The sequence below is a fragment of the Lactuca sativa genome, chromosome 1 (genome assembly GCF_002870075.4).
Source record: "Lactuca sativa cultivar Salinas chromosome 1, Lsat_Salinas_v11, whole genome shotgun sequence".
Lineage (NCBI taxonomy): Eukaryota > Viridiplantae > Streptophyta > Magnoliopsida > Asterales > Asteraceae > Lactuca > Lactuca sativa.
Genome location: NC_056623.2, coordinates 137,702,173 through 137,713,715, shown reverse-complemented (window position 1 = coordinate 137,713,715; position 11,543 = coordinate 137,702,173). Strand labels below are relative to the sequence as shown.

At 31.4% G+C, this 11,543-nt stretch overlaps 1 long non-coding RNA gene across 1 annotated transcript; it reads left to right on the top strand.

Moving 5' to 3' along the window:
• Window positions 1–617: 617 nt before the first annotated feature.
• LOC111894836 (uncharacterized) lies at window positions 618–1,686 on the top strand. The gene is made up of 4 exons (XR_002851335.3): window positions 618–892; window positions 1,045–1,097; window positions 1,251–1,302; window positions 1,377–1,686. It is a non-coding gene; the product is annotated as an uncharacterized LOC111894836 (long non-coding RNA).
• Window positions 1,687–11,543: the final 9,857 nt, after the last annotated feature.

Here is an 11,543-nt window from a genome sequence, read left to right as displayed (position 1 = left end):
TAAAATATTTTAATATTCTTGTAGAAGATTCTAATATTCTGCTAGAATATTTCACAAATAAAAATGTTATTTTTCTTTTTTATTATATACTTTTTTTGGATAAAAGAAGTGACGAAAATAATATTTTATAATTTCTTTTCGAAAATTTTCAATTATTTTCTATTTTAATTTTTTTTTTCTACAAAAAGAGTTGCTAAGATTGCATCTTCATGTCTCACAAAATATGGCGGTCTTACATGAACCTAACCACACACACACACACACACACACACACACACACACACACACACACACATATATATATATATATATATATATATATATATATATATATATATATATATATATATATATATATATACCATCTTATAAAGGGTTTATCTTTGTGGGCCCTCTATAATTTAAGACATTTATCTTAAAAATCAAGGAAACCAATTATGGACCTTTGGATGTAAATTGAATGGCTATGATGTTGCTATTGGCGATCCATGTGAAATTGTTTGAACCATTGATGATCGAGAAAAGCAAATACACGGATCCCCGATCCATCATGCCCTAATTTAAAACCTAATCTTTCTTTCTTTCTCATTCTGCCGTTACACTCACCATCAGCAAATATTGTCGTCCAAAAATCCCCTCATCTCGTAATCGTGAATCAGCCAAAGAAATCTCCTCCTCCTCTCGTATACCATTCGTCCCTTACCCATCGTCACGACCATTGTTACACCCACCAAGTTATCTACTAGGAACCATATTAGCCACAAAAAACTCGCCAAAATCCCCTACCTTTTTATCCTGTGTTAACCGATTTTGGTTGTTTGTTTCGATTTCATGTGCTAGGGCTTATACAACTTGAAGTTTTTGAAGATTGTGCGGAACAAATGATAAAAAGGTTTGTTTTTTTTATATAACTTGGTTTGGTTTTTGAGTTTTGTTCTCCAGAATGTCGAACGAACGCCATTAACCACAAAAATCTCTTCAAAATCTCCTACCTTTTGTCTTGTTTTAACCGATTTTGGTGTTGTTTTCGCTTCCATGTGTTAGGGCTCATACAATCTTGAGGTTTTAGAAGATCTTGCGACACAAATGAGAGAAAGGTTCATTTTTTTTTCTAGCTTGGTTTGCTTTTTCATTTTTCTTCTCCAGAATGACGAACAAACGCCATTAGCCACAAAAAAAAATCGCCAAAATCTCCTAACTGTTGTCTTGTTTTAACTTATTTTGGTGTTGTGCTCGATTTCATGTGCTAGGGCTCATGCAATCTTGTACTTTTCAAAGATCCTGCGGAACAATGAGACAATGGTTCGTTTTTTCCTAACTTGGTTTGTTTTATTGGTTTTCTTCTCAAGAATGTTGAATAAACACGTTTTTTTCAGGTCTAAAAAACTGGAACGAAGCATCTCATGGATGTTCAACGAACCTGTAATTTTATTTGGTGTTTTAGAATATTAGCAGGCTATATTTATATTGAAAGAACCATTTCAACATTTTCTTTTTCTATCACGATCCTTACAAGTCTGTATTTACACAAAAAAATTTGATTTTGTGATTCTTTCTTCTAATGTATATATGAAATGCAAGCGGATCAAGAAGGAATGATATCAAATTTGCATCAACAAACTTTTATGTTATTTAGGTATAATTATTGGTGTTTATTTAACTTCAATTAAACATTTATGTTATATATATTCATGATAAACTCATAGTTAATATATATATATATATATATATATATATATATATATATATATATATATATATATATATATATATATATATATATATATATATATATATATATTTCAGATGAAAGTGTGTGATTAATTGTTAAAGAAATACTTATTGAAGGTAGTTTGTAATTTTCTAAACTCTTAATATATTTTGAAAGGTTGTTTTAATGTGATATTATTAAAGAGAAGATATATTGTTTTTTGAAGTTTATGTTAGACATGAAAATGTAATTTCTTTTATTTTTGAAGTTTTATATTTCATATATGTAATATACATCATAACGTACAATATTTTTAAGTTTTTGGAAGATATACACGAGATCTCCAAAATGTTAGTTGAAACATTAAGTATTATGTTTGTGTTTTTTTCAAAAGATAAATTAGGAAGATTAACATTTATCTTTGATGTTTTTATATTTTAACACTTTTGTTATTTATTTCATTGTTCATAAAAGTTTTTGTTGTAGTTTTTTTTGTTATCTTCTAATTTTCTAACAAACAATGTATACCAATGATAAATGATTTGTGAAGTTGAAGAAATTGATTTGCTTTTCTATGAGGTTGTTCATATCCAAAAGAAGCGATTATGTTTTTCTTAGTTTTTTAAATTTACTTTTGGTTTTTATTTTTATAATTTTGCTGTATAACAAAGATTGTAGAACAATTTATGCAAATTATTATTATGTTCATATTATAGAATATAGATCATGGGACTTTAAAGATAGACATAATTTAGTCTAACTTATTCCTTTTTGTTTTTTTAAAAGCTTTAGTCTAAATTATTGCTTATCATAACATATTAAAACAATTTTATTTTATTATTTTTTGTTATTTTTTAGTTATCATTTTGAATATTGGTTATGTTAATTTAAAAAAATAAATGATATACGTGATGAAAAATAAGCATAGTCATTCGCATGGATTATAATTAAGGTGAAAAGTTGAAGTTATAGATTCAATAGAATATTAGATGTAGTGTATGTTTTTTTTAGATCTGATGAAAGGGTGTGATTAAATGTTAATGAAATACTTATTGAAGGTAGTTTGTATTCTTCTAAACTCTTCATTTATTTGTCAAAACAAGAGAAAGAAAGATCTTCATACTTTAAATGACACCTTTAATTGATTTAAATAAAAAAATGAAACCTTTTTATTTAACTGAAATGAAACTATGAAGCTTTAAGGCAACAATTAAAGTTAAATTATTTTTATATAATGCATTATTTGATGCTATATCGTGCTTTGTAAATACAAACTTTTATTGATTCCTTTTTTTTCGTGTTGATTTGTAATATATTTTAAATACAAAGTGTGAAATAACATCATAATTTATTTGATCCGATTTTTATTATGCACTTTTTTTTTCTTATTGAAATGAAAATAAGATACTCTTAAGTCAACAATTAAAGTACGATGCAAATATGTATACGATTCATGATTGTTTTATGATGGCTTATATTTTAACTTTTTTTTGCTAGTTACAAGTTTTTGATGTGTTTTGACAACCTTCAAAATTAGTACGGGTAGAAATATGATATTTTTTCTATTATGTAATTCGTTCATAAGTTTGTAATTGTATGTATGTATGTTAAAGTAAGATTAAATGATAAAGAATTATTGAAAGTACCTTGTTATTTCCAGTTTTTTAATACAAAGTAGGAAATAACATCGTACTTTTAAAGATTTCTATATTATGGGATCCTACTTTTTATGCTTTTCTTTATTATGAAAATAAGTTGATATTCATGATTATGTTTGCATTAAAGCACAATGATATTTCTTGCCTTTCCTTGTAAGGAATAAGAAATATCATCATATTTTAATTGATTCCATTATAATATAACCAAAAATTGAAATTATGATTCTATTACTTGCATTGTAAACATTGATCATACAATTTTTGAAATGTGTCATAGCATTCTAAATTTATTATTTTTGAAATGTGTTAATGTGAAAGTAGGATTTTTTTATTAAATAATAGAATAAAAAAAATTAATGCATATCTTATAAGTTAAGGTACATTTTTCAGATTTTCTGTGTTTATGTGAAATTAGGAATCTATAATAACGAATAAAATAAAAAAACTAAAGGTATTTCGTTTATTTTAGACACAAATTCATGGCATGTCAAAAAAGTATTTTTCTAATTGTAAAGTATTTAATTAGGTACAAAATGTTGATTGTGAAAACAACAATGTAGGTAAAACAGATGTCAAAAACAGTAAATCAGTAGATAATTAGGTTGTCATAAATAGTATTTTTCAGACTATCGAAAATACTGTTTATTAGACAGTCAAAAACAGTAAAATATTAGGTAAAAGCATGTCAAAACAAAAACAGTAATTTATACTCCTAAAAACAATGCTTACAGACTGTCAAATAGCCTAAAGCCTAATTGAAACACTATTATCTAGACCATCAAAATCAGTACTAGCAAAAGATTCCAAAAGTAAAACCATTATAAATATGTTCATTGTTTGATAAAAAAATTGTTGATGCTTAGTTTAAAAAAAAAGGTATGCTTCCTTTTTCTTTATGTTGTATTTTGATATACCAAAATTAAACTTAGCAACAAGTTTTTAGTTTATATTTTGGAGTGACACTTACAATTTTGTTTAGATTTGATTTGGTTTTTAACAACTTATTTTTGTTTTAATCATGTCTATGATACAGACTGGTGTTTACTTTTGACTTGTGACCAAAATAGAGGTAAATTGGAAGTCTTTGTTTTTACATTATTCATCTTGTTCAAATATCATTATGCTTTTTTGCTACATGTTTTACTCTATTATATTATAATATGGTATTAGTTTTTCCTACATGTAAAACTTGATAATACTATGTAGTTTCTTTTATTTACATGTTTCATTTTGTTTAAATATAATTATCTTTTTTTGCTACATGTTATACTCTATTATATTCTACTTAGTATTAGGGTTTCCTACATGTAAAGCTTGATAATACCATGTAGTTTCTTTTGTTTACATATCATTATCTTTTTTTGCTACATGTTATACTCTATATAATTTCTTTTATATTTATTCATTTTAACAAATGTAAATTATTTAAAATATAAGTATCAACCGTTTAAAACTATGGATGTAAAAGTGGATGCAAATATATACAAGACCAAATGTAAGAAATAGAGATATTAATAGTATAATATTTAAAGAAATATATTATATGAATAGTTATTATTTTTTATTGGTTTTAGTTTAATATGTTGTTATTAAAATATAATGAAGAATAAAATTTTGTAGCATTTATGATAACAAATTATATTTATCGAAACCTTTAACATTGTAAATGAAAGTCTGAAATATTATATATCTGTATTTTCTATTGTTTATTTTAATAATTACAAATACAGTATTTATTGTTATGAACATTATGAATCTTTTTAATATTTAATTGTAAATGAAACTTGAAATATTATATATTTGTATTTTCTATTGTTTATTTTAATAATTATAAATACTATATTTATTGTTAGGAACATTATGAATCTTTTTAATATTTGAATTAATAATATTGTTATCAATTATTTAACTTTTACATTTTATTTTAAATTTTGTAGAAAATGGATATGTATTTCAATGTTAACTCTTTTCGGTCACTCAATAGTCCATATGCATGGTATAATTTCGCTTGCGTTCGGGTTGATTTTGTTTGGGTGGATACAAGGGAAAACAGACTAATTATGCTTGTAGTTGTTGTTGACCAAAATGTAAGTTCGAAATATATATATATATATATATATATATATATATATATATATATATATATATATATATATATATATATATATATATATATATATATATATATAATATGCTTAATTTCACCATATAAATTGTTTTTCTATTACTATTTTTTAACAATATTTTTATTAACTAGAGAGAAAAAATGGTGGTGGTTGTGCCTGTCTCTTTAATAGGAAGATACCTAAAAAGAGGTATGGAAGACCGCTTATATTCTATAAATCATTTTAAACTCAATTGCACTTCCGATGATTTCCCGAAGTATGAAGGATACAACTTTTTTGATGATCAACATGTCATTATTGTCAACCAAGCTACCTGATTTACTCTACTTGAGTCGGTCATTGAAAATCATTTTCCGACTTATCAATTGGTTGAGTCTATCGAATCTGTGGTGAGAAATCCACGTCAACCAAATCTTATGGGTAAATCTTAAATAGTTATTACAATATAATATTTATCTCATTTTTTCTAAAATAACTAAAATTTGTTTAACTCAAATGGTGGTTTAGATGTTGTTGGCAGAGTTATTTACGGACGTCTTTTACACAATGATTGTACGATTGATTTACTTCTTCAAGATCAATCGTAAGTTTTTATATTATTATTATCAATATTATTATTAAGAGTTTAATTATAAGTACTATTAAAATTAATATTTCAAATTATTATAGTGACAATATAATTCAGCTGATTTTGAATGATGGTCCTGAAGTCTTACCTTTTAAACTCGCACGATCAATTATGTATCTCGTGTTAAATATCGAAGCCGAGGGGGAAGTAGGTATAAACTTTTCAGTTCAAATCATTTAAAAAATTAATTATTTTTATTATCCATATGAAGTATTATTGTATAAAAATTAATTTCAGTGAACTTTTTGGATTCTACATCCATTTCGAGGGTTGCATTTGAGTCGGTTATGGCAGAAGCAATTGCTATTAGGGAGATTTATGGATGATATAATTATGTATTTTAATTTTAAAAATGAACAACTTAAGAACCTTTATTGGTGGTTTGTTTATGTAAGAATATTAGCTATTCGTATTTTGTTGTTGTAACTTTAATATATCTATTATGTTGCAATTTATTATCTTTGATCTATATTATTCAAGTATTGAACAAATTTATGTATTGAGTTGATAGATATAATATGTTTTTTATTTATGTTTTATAAACTTATAGTGTGAAATGGGGGCCCAAGATAGTGAAAATGAAAATGGCGATTTGACGCAAATTTCTTTAGAAATCGAAAAAAGTATGCATAATATATTAATGATAATCATATATCGTTAATTATTTATTTGAACTAAAAAACTTATACGAAAAAGGATTTCATTATTAATATTATTGCAGAAAGAAGAAAACAATACAACAAAGAATACTGGAAAACACGATTTACGCAAAACAAAAAGCAAAAACTTGTTATTTGTGAGGAACCCCAAAGTAGTGCAGAAAAACGGAAAAAAGCTAATCGTGAATATTATGTACGAATTAAGACCAAACAACAATTAGAAAAGGTACCATTACAAAACTTGGAAAACCAATGTAGTGGTGGAATAATGCTATCTACAGATAACCATTCAACCTCGCATGGTACTCGAGCCAGAGACAAAGAAAATATTATGCCACATAGTAAGGATAAAGCTACTCAAAATAGGAAAGATACTAATAAAAAGCATTATAAACGCAACAAAGAATAAAGGAGAATGCTTGAAAGAGATCACCAACAAAGAAACAATGAAAGTATATTTGCTACTGTAGAGGTCATTCCCAAACATCAGTTAAATGTGTTGAGGAAAACAACCAAATATATTCGGGGTTAACACACCAAACATAAGATGGTTAGTCCTAATTTAATTATACAACAAATTTTAGTATAAACCATCATTATTTAAAATGAGCAATTACATCTTTTTTTATCTTCCGTTTTAAATAGGTTTTTTTTCATATATTATAGACGTTGGAGATTGTAGCGAGGTCCATGTCAATCAAATAATTCCAGATGACATTCTTCTAGAGGATCCGTACCAGTCTATTTTCAATGGTATCCCTGAAGTACATTCTATTTTGGAGGGAAGTAATATATGTGTTCATTGTGGAGCCAAACGATTCAAACATGAATTTGCTACTTTTTGTTGCATGAGTGGGAAAACAAAGTTCGCATCTTCCCAAATTCCTGATGAGTTATATCATCTTTTTATATCAGAAGAGGAGTCAAGCAAAATATTTAGAGATAATATGTGTGCTTACAATACAAACTTTTGTTTCACGTCAATGGGAGTAGAGTTGGATGATGATTTGAACAATATGAAGTCTGGAGTATATACATTTCTTGTCAACGGAGCAATATATCACAAAATTGATCAGTTAGTACCAAGGGATGGATCACCTAGGTACTTACAGTTATATTTCTATGATTCCGAAACCGACTTTACACATAGACTTCAATGGCCAAATATTGATCGAAAGATCATTCAAGTGTTAGTAGGCGTTCTTTCAACAAACCCGTATATTACAACGTTTCGAAGCCTTCGTGAGCTAGGACCTCTCGATAACTACAGAGTCACTTTGAATGCATCAGTGGAACTTGACCAAAGGGTATTCAATCGGCCGACCACATCTGAGGTTTGGATATAATAATTATTTCTCTTAATTTGAAGTCATCATATCATTTATCGTATTATATATTCACCATACTAAAATCACAAATTATATAGGTTGTTGGTATTTGGGTAAAAGGTAATGACAACATAACAACATATAAAAGAAGCATTGTTGTATATGGGAGATCTGACTGTAGTACACAAATTCAACCTTACGAAGGTTGTTATGATCCTTTGTCTTATCCATTATTCTTTCCTAACGGTGAGTCTGGTTGGGATGGAAAAATAGCAAGGGATGGGGTGTCTATCAATGAAGTTGTGGGTAATGGAGAAAATATTGTGGATGATTTAGAAGGTACATACATTTTTGAAATATGAAAATGAATGATTTTAGTAAAAATATACATAAATAGAAAATTTACATGTTTCTAACATTACCCTTATGCAGGGGCTAACTCAAAGAAGGGTAGGAATACCGTAACAATGTATGAGTACTACTGTTACAAATTCCAGATTCGTTCATCTAAAAATTTAATTCTATTGGGAAGAAGATTGTTACAACAATTTGTGGTAGATATCTACATAAAGATCGAGACTTCACCCTTGATTTTTTGTAAGCTAAACCAAAAGAAGATAAGATATGACATTTACCAAGGAATTGTTGATGTGTTAATGCCGGTGAAGTTGAACCAAGTAGAGTCGGTCAACGGATAGTCTTACCTGCATCTTTCATCGGTGGACCATGTGACATGCTGTAACGACCCAATTTTTAAGACCAAAAAAAATTTCTTTTTAATTAACTGACTCATAAAAACATTCATAAGAAAATGCTGTGAAATCACATCATCTCGTAAAACAATGTATCATGTCTGAAAACCCAAGTCATAAAATAAGGACATGTCAGAGCACAATCCCAAAATATCCATAGTGCGGAAACCAAAGAGTGTGTGTATAATGTGCCGCTATAGCGTCAGCTCCTTCCCTTTCGCTGAAGGGGTACCTGAAACCAAAACTGTAAACTGTAAGCACGAAGCATAATGAGTTCCCCCATCGTACCACATACCATACAATCACATAGCATACATACTATCGGGCAATTCTGGGGTGCCCGAACTACCCGGTTTGGCCATTCTAGGGTGCCGACTTACCCATATGACCGTTTTGGGGTGCCGACCTGCCCGTGTCAAGCCATTCTGGGGTGCTGACCTTCCCATCAGCCCTAACAACCGACCCTCGGGGACTATTCCACCCCTACTACTACTATCAAATATATCTAACATAAACGTACTATCAGACATATCTGGGGTGTCTGAACTACCCTTCGGTCCTAACAACCGAACTTGGGGACTATTCCCCTCCTACTACCACTATCACATATAACATATCATGCCCACATATAAACATGTCAGGTAGTAGCAAACCTAGATGATATCACAAAGACAATCATCTAATCGTACAACTCCTACTGGTGGGCCGGCATTGTGGTCGTAGACCCACCGCTACTGGAAGGTAACTCACCTCGAGCAAGTAGCTGCTGATAATTCGTATAGGAAGTCTTTGTCTGCTGCTGCTCCGGAAATCCTCCAGCTATAATCCCCACAAAACACTTAATCAGAAACTTACATATACTCTTAGGGTAAGATGACTATTTTACCCCCAATCCAGTTCAAGTCAAAATCAGCTTCAAGTTGACTCGACACATCCAGTTGAGCCATCAACTCGTCGAGTCCATAACCCTTTACACGTCCACATCCCTAAATCGACTCGTCGAGTTTGGCGATGAATCGACGAGTTCCTCTTCTATAAGAGCATCGAATGATCCTTCATCCGACTCGCCGAGTTGTATGAACAACTCGTTGAGTTCATCTTCAATCTTAAGGAGATTGCCTTAGACTCGCCGAGTCTGCTCTAATACTCACCGAGTCTGATGAACTCCAGGTCTAAAACTAAGTCCAATGCATTGGGTCACTCTTTCTATCCTGCTACAACCCTTCTAATCACCCAACTGAGTTCTTTGACCCTCAACAAATATGGGACTCAAAGCCTTGGACTCGTCGAGTCCCAAGAACGGACTCGTCGAGTCGATAACGTCCATGCTTTATTTCCTCGATTTCTGATGTACAAACTTTAACCAAATGATAGATCCAAGCCCTTAAGCTCGATCTAGCACGTAAAGTTTCAAACTTTACGTGCATGCATGGAACTTTTGAGCCAAAAAGGCTCTAAAATGACTTATGTTGCATGGGACCTTCCTTGGGTGCTAAAGCAACCCAAATCTGCTTTGTGGCTCCTTCCAAGACTTAGATCCGAAGTCTTGACCCCCAACCATGTTTGCAATCATGGTTGACCACCTCATTTGGCTTAAAAAGCCCTAAATCTTCCCCAAAAAGGGATCTAACAATCGAACAAGCAAGGTATAGACTTTATATCTTTCAAGGACTGGAAATGATGCACCAAACTTAAATTCTTCGGTGTCCTCGTGTTCCTTCTATGCTCTTCCTTTTTCCTTGAGGCCAAAACCCACAAAAATCACCCAAGTGCCTTAGATCTTGCACCAAAACACTTAGGGTTTACTAGGGAGGGTTTCTGGGAGCATAAAGGGACGATGGAGGCTGTATAAGGTTGTTTAAATAGGGTGAAAACCCTCAGATTAGGGTTTTTCCCAGTCAGAGCCTACTCGTCGAGTCCGGGACCCGACTCCACGAGTCCATCACTTAAATCCTGTGTCTCAGGCCAAAAATGAAAAAATTAATAAAATAGGATGTATACCAGGAATCAGGTGCTACAAATCTCCCCCACTTATTTTAGACTTCGTCCTCGAAGTCTGCTGCTCGTTCCCGGAATAGCTCTGGGTAATGCTCCATCATCTCATTCATTGGCCCCCAAGTCCATTCTGAGCCCTTCCGGTGCTGCCATTGCACCTTCAAGAGCTCCACTCTCTTGTTTCTTAGATCCTTCGACTTCCGGTCGAGGATTGCCACAGGTCGCTCGATGTAATTCAGGCTGTCATCAATCTGAATATCCTCTAAGGGTACCACTGCTGAGTCGTCTACCAGGCACTTCCACAGCTGGGAGACGTGGAAAGTGCTGTGGATATGGCTGAGTTTGGCTGGCAGATCTAACATGTACGCCACCATGCCCACCCGGGCTAAGACCCTAAACGGTCCAATCTACCTAGGGCCCAACTTGCCCCGTTTCCTGAATCAGATGACGCCCTTCCATGGCGAAACCTTCAAGAGAACCATATCCCCGACCTGAAACTCCAGGTCTGGTCGGCGCTTGTCGGCATAACTTTTCTACCGACTCTGAGCAGTCTGAAGTCTGCTCCAGACCTGCTGAATCCTCTCTGTCGTCTTGAGCACTACTTTAGTGCTCCCCATTACCCTCTGGCCAACCTCGCCCCAACATATCGGGGTCCTGCACCTCCTCCCATACAACATCTCGAAGGG